The sequence below is a fragment of the Triticum dicoccoides genome, chromosome 5A (genome assembly GCF_002162155.2).
Source record: "Triticum dicoccoides isolate Atlit2015 ecotype Zavitan chromosome 5A, WEW_v2.0, whole genome shotgun sequence".
Taxonomy (NCBI): domain Eukaryota; kingdom Viridiplantae; phylum Streptophyta; class Magnoliopsida; order Poales; family Poaceae; genus Triticum; species Triticum dicoccoides.
Genome location: NC_041388.1, coordinates 56,999,014 through 57,005,359, shown reverse-complemented (window position 1 = coordinate 57,005,359; position 6,346 = coordinate 56,999,014). Strand labels below are relative to the sequence as shown.

Here is a 6,346-nt window from a genome sequence, read left to right as displayed (position 1 = left end):
CTGCCCCTCCCCCATCCACTGATTTCAAATCGCACGGGCCGTTGTCTTCCTCCATCGCTCCTTCCCTCCGCCAGGACTCCGTCGTCTTCCTCCGTCACTCCTCTCCTTCGCCAGGCTCCTCCATCGTCCACATCTCCGGCGCCCTTCCCCGCTGGTTGCCTGCGTTGCTCCAATCGAGAGCCCGATCCCCTCTGGTCGCCCTTCCCCGCCGCGATCGAAAGCTCCCTCGCCGCGGTCCGGAGCTCCCTCGCCAATGCTCCACCCCAGAGCTCCAGGCGCCACAGCTCCACCTGCATCCAGACCAACGCAGGCGCCCAGGCGCTCCTCCTCTCCACGCCCAGGGACTCCTCTCCATCTCCAGGGACTCCTTCTCTCCAAGTCCACCCAGGTTGAGGTGAGCTGGAGCTGGGCTCGGCTGCTGCCCAGGCTCTCCTCATCCCAGGCTGTCCTCACCCCAGGCACAAGTTCATCTCCTCTCCCCAGGCTCCACTGCTGTCGCTGGAAATAGCTTGATGATCATACTACAAACACAAACACACATTTCTCTGTTGAGGATATCATCTCCAGGAGTACATAGATATGCTGTCATCAGAACCATACTGTCTTGATTACTGCAAACATATTGTCATCAGAAACACACTGAGGACGGTATTTGAGTCCCTAGTATACTGAAGATCTACTACTGACAATAGATATGTTAAAGTAGTCATCAGGACTAGGAGTGATTTTTTTTATATGCTCAAGTTGATCAAGATATGCACACAAAGAGAGTACTGCAGGAGAATAGTGCCTAATTCTCAAATACTCCTGGAGATCAGATTGTCTAGAAATAATTAAATGATCGTTTGGGTACTGACAAAGATATGTTGTATCACTGACTTGGAGTACACTGAAGATGATTGAAATAATTAAATGTACTAAAATTGCAGTACCATTTTGCTTTTTTACTCCAACAATTTGCATCATGCTGATATGTATATCTACGAGTGGAGTAATGGAGTACTTACTCTGCTTAAGAGGAAAGCAGACCCATGTCTTGTTTAGACTCGTGTGTATTTGGCCACCTGAAAATCAGACTCGTGTGTATCATTAAGCAGTTCTACCCTGCATCGATTGTTCACTGCAAAAAGCCAAAAACAACATCATTAATAATCTGCATCCATACATCATGTTAGTTCATCAGTAACTGATCTAAGCCATCATGTTAGTTCCTTCCCTCCTCTTTGCCAAAAACGCAAATCTCCCCTGCTACTCTTGCATCACAAAAGCAGTGTGCTAGTTTCCACCAAAGGAGCGTGACAAACTTGTGTAAATTCTACCATTATGCTTTAGGATGTAACTTGTGCAATTCTTCAAGATGTAACTAGTGCAATTCTACTCTTCTTCTAAAAAAAAAGAGCAACTTTCTTGCAATAAGGTGATCTTATACTCCGAAGAAACTAAACATAGTTGATGCTCCTTGACAATTTTTTAAAACTGAACATAAACCAATTACAGTTAATATAGAGCAAAATAGTAGCACCGATAAACAGAAGAAGAAGAAATAGTGCAATGAAAATTAACTACTTTCAAAACTTTGAAATTAATACCTAGCGAAGGGAACACATGGCCGGAGGTCACAAACATGATATTTAATCTAAAAACATCAAGCTCGGTAGATAGATGGAACAACAGACTAACCATATTGGTCTCCACTGAAGTCAAATCGAATGTGAACTGTTGGATTTTCTTCAGTCCATCTGAACATTTGGACAAAGAAAACTAAATTCAGGGTTATATTGATGCCGCTAAGGGCCTGTAAATAGGATGGAGAAGATAGATCAATATGAAACCTGCTAAAACTTTGGCCTTCCGATGGTCATCGGCAAGTGAGGGAGTCCTGGATTAGGGGGTGTCCGGACAGCCGGATTATATCCTTTGGCCGGACTGTTGGACTATGAAGATACAAGATTGAAGACTTCGTCTCGTGTCCGGATGGGACTCTACTTGGCATGGAAGGCAAGCTAGGCAATACGGATATGTATATCTCTTCCTTTGTAACCGACCTTGTGTAACCCTAGCCCCCTCCGGTGTCTATATAAACCGGAGGGTTTTAGTCCTTAGGACAACATACAATCATACCATAGGCTAGCTTCTAGGGTTTAGCCTCTCCGATCTCGTGGTAGATCAACTCTTGTAATACTCATATCATCAAGAATAAATCAAGCAGGACTTAGGGTTTTACCTCCATCAAGAGGGCCCAAACCTGGGTAAAACATCGTGTCCCCTGCCTCCTGTTACCATCCGCCTTAGACACATAGTTCGGGACCCCCTACCCGAGATCCGCCGGTTTTAACACCGACATTGGTGCTTTCATTGAGAGTTCATCTGTGGCGTCGCCGTAAGGAAGGATGCCTCGTCTTGTTGTTAAAAGCAACATCACCGTCGGGGGAGCTCTGGCTGTTGGCCAAACTCTCCGGCTAGGCAGTTTCGTCATGACTGCATGTTCGTCCGCTGCACCGATGATGACTTCTTGGGTCATCAAAAACAGCCTCCACGTTGGCTCGGAAGTCGCCGAGCAGATGGATCCAATGGAGCTCTCTTCCCTAAACGAACTCTTGGATCGCTTCACCGCCTTGGGAGTCGCTACGAACTATGATCGGATTGGGCTTAAACCCGATCCAAGGGAGATTAACTCTCCACCGGTCACCCATCACGTTGCGGTGGTGGAGGAACAATGCGGCAACTCTTCCTCTATTTTGAGGACTAACTATGTCCGGTTTCCTGAGCTCTCCGAGCCGAATACCCGCTTACGGGAGGACATTACCCAAGCCCTAAACCTAGAATCAGGCAGCGGGCCAAATTTATCGGGTAACACTCCGGAACCCGAACTTCCAAGATTGGAAACTCCTCGGCCCTTGGGTCTCAGATCGGGTAGGAATTCGGACTTAAATCCACCCACCCACCCAGACATAAATGATCTTTCCCACATCAGGCAAGAGCCCCATGAAACAATACATCATTATTGGGCCAGATTCCTCCTTGTGATGAACAAGGTTAAGGACTGTCGCGAGGAAGATGCAGTCTCGCTTTTCTGCAATAATTGCACGGGCAAGGGAATCCTTAACGCCTTAAGTCACCGTGACATATCATGCTTCGCTGCCTTAGTGTCAATAGTACGAAAGTACTGTGCAATGGAAAGCGCCTGGAAAACCGAAACGAAATTTTGGGATAATCCGGCTCCGAATATACACCCAGTCTGAAGTAAAAGGGTGCACTATCATAAGACGCCCGAGCTAGTTGCAAAGAAACAAAAACCCTCTGCAGGGCATGGAACCGTACTGGAGGGATGGCTTAACGGACCCTGCAAAATTCACAGTACAACGGATACAATACCAACACACAGCCTTAGAGCATGTTGGATACTCCGGCAGGTGGCCAAAAGTGGTGAGGATCTTCTTATCCCAAATGCCACAGAGCACCATCCCGTGGATAACAATACGGTGTTAACAATCTTTGAGACATTTGCGTCAAATAATAGGCACAAGCGAACACTCCGCAGCATGGCCGAAATCTGCCACGTAGCAGCAATAAATCCATGGAGTGACACGGCTATTACCTTCAATGCCAGTGATGAACCTAAATTCCGAACAGCCCGAGAACCAGTCGCACTGGTCCTCAGTCCAATTGTGGACGGCTTTCGACTCACCAAAGTACTCATGGACGGCGGCAGCGGATTAAACCTCATCTACGAGGAAACTCTTCAAAAAATGGAAATAGACTGGAACCGCATTGAGCAAAGTAGCACAACCTTTAGAGGAATCATACCCAGTCGGGAGGCACGATGCGCTGGGAAAATCACACTAGATGTGGTATTCGGTACGCCAGAGAATTATAGGTCTGAAGAAATTACGTTTCAAGTGGCCCCGTTCAGCAGTGGATACCACGCCCTTTTAGGACGTGAGGCATTCACGATCTTCCAAACTGTCCCCCATTATGGGTACATGAAGCTCAAAATGCCCGGGCCCAACGGAATCATCACTCTCGCCAGTGATCTGGACACAGCACTCCTCGCCGAAAACAAAACAGCCGCACTGGCCCTCGAGGCATTATCCGAAGCCCTCTCGGCCGAGGAATTAACCACGCTACGCTCCACAGTGGACAGGGACGACGTGATACTCAATAAGAGATCCAAGTCCACCTCTTTTAAACCAGCGGACGAAATAGTCAAATTCCAATTCCACCCAACGGACCCTACAAAAACAGCCTCCATCGAGGCACAGTTAAACCCCCGCCGTGGACGCCGCACTACGACAGTTCCTGTGCGAGAATTGGGACATATTCGCCTGGCACCCTCAGACATGCCAGGAATCCCACGCAGGCTGGCCGAGCATAGCCTCAATATCCTAAAGGGATTCAAGCCGGTCAAGCAAGCTCTTCGGTGTTTCTCCGAACCTAAGAGACAGGCCATGGGAGAGGAACTAGCCAAGTTATTGGAGGCCGGATTCATCAGAGAGATAAAACACCCGGACTGGCTAGCAAACCTGGTGATGGTACCAAAGAAGGATAATCCTGGCGCCTTTGTGTCGATTTCAAGGACCTCAATAAAGCTTGACCAAAGGATCCCTTCCCCCTCCCCCGCATCGATCAAATTATCGATGCTACCGCAGGAAACGGGTCATTGTGTTTCCTCGACGCATACTTCGGTTACCACTAAATAAAGATGGCGGAGTCCGACCAAGCCGCAACGGCATTCATCACACCATACGGTCCCTTCTGTTTCAACACAATGCCTTTTGGGCTCAAAAACGCCGGCGCAACATATCAGCGCATGATTCAGACATGTCTGGAGAAACAAATCGGCAAAACAGTAGAGGCATACGTAGATGATGTGGTCGTCAAAACCAAGCACGTTGACTCTTTTAGAGACGACTTGAGGCTCACATTCGACAACCTCCGAACATACGACATCAAGCTCAATCCGAAAAATGCGTTTTCGGCGTACCAGCCAGAAAGCTCCTGGGTTTCATTGTCTCCAGTAGAGGTATTGAAGCTAATCCGGCCAAAATCCAAGCTTTGTCACAGTTGGCTACCCCAACAGACCTCAAACAAATCCAGAAGTTAACTGGATGTGTGGCGGCTCTAAGCCGCTTTATCTCCCACTTAGGAGAAAAGGTTTTACCCCTTTATCGCCTCCTTCGATGCACCGAACACTTTGAGTGGACAGACGCTGCCACAGCCGGATTGGAAGAAATAAAGGCCATTTTGGCAACCAACCCAATCCTGGCCGCGCCAAACATCGGCGAACCAATGTTGTTGTACAGTGCGGCAACTCATCAAGTTGTAAGCGCAGTGCTCGTCGTTGAACGAGAAGCTGCCGGACATAAATTCCCTCTTCAAAAGCCGGTATACTATGTATCCACTGTCCTCACGCCATGCAAATCGTGGTACCCACATTATCAAAAGATAGCCTATGCGGTATTCATGGCATCCCGGAAGCTGCGACACTACTTTCACGAGTGTTCGATTATAGTAGCCTCGGAAGTGCCACTTAATGATATTATAAACAACCGCGACACTACGGGCCGGATTGCTAAATGGGCCATTAAGCTCCTCCCGTTCGACATAACATACAAACCTCGACGGGCCATGTGACGCCCCGAGACTGATGTGCCAGGTGTCCTCCGGGTATTCGCTATTGTTGCCTTGTCATTGCTTGCGTGTCATGCATTGCATATCATGTCATCCTGTGCATTTCATTTGCATACATGTTCGTCTCATGCTTTCGAGCATTTTCCCCGTTGCCCGTTTTGCGATCCGGCGCTCCTATGTCACCCGGTGCCCCTTTCTACCTCTTTTCGTGTGCGGGTGTTAAACGTTTTCGGATTGGACCGAGACTTGTCATGCGGCCTTGGTTTACTACCGGTAGACCGCTTGTCAAGTTTCGTGCCATTTGGACTTCGTTTGATACTCCAACGGTTAACCGAGGGACCGAAAAGGCCTCGTGTGTGTTGCAGCCCAACACCCCTCCAAAGTGGCCCAAAACCCACCTGAACCCCCTCCGTCATCTCGATCGTTCGATCACGATCGCGTGGCCGAAAACCGTGCTCAATTTGGACTCTCCTAGCTCCCTCTACCTATATATATGTGTGCCTCCCGGATTTTTCGCGCAGATGAAACCCTAGCCCCGCTCCTCGCGCCGGCGGACAAAACTCCCCACCACCGGCCGGACATGTCCAACGCCACCGCCACCTCACTCGGACCAATCCGGAGCCGCCACCTCAGCTCCGCCGCCGCCTCCAGCCAATCCACCGCCGCCGCATGTCGCCCCACGCCTCCCCTCTCTCTCCTCCGCCGCCGCGGCCCT

At 49.2% G+C, this 6,346-nt stretch overlaps 1 long non-coding RNA gene across 1 annotated transcript; it reads right to left on the bottom strand.

The window, feature by feature from the left end:
- Nucleotides 1-226: 226 nt before the first annotated feature.
- On the bottom strand, nt 227-1,742 carry LOC119296981. Its single transcript, XR_005145476.1, has 4 exons — nt 1,681-1,742; nt 1,166-1,251; nt 1,008-1,064; nt 227-521 (listed from the first exon to the last, which is right to left on the bottom strand). It is a non-coding gene; the product is annotated as an uncharacterized LOC119296981 (long non-coding RNA).
- Between the last annotated feature and the right edge of the window lie 4,604 nt (nt 1,743-6,346).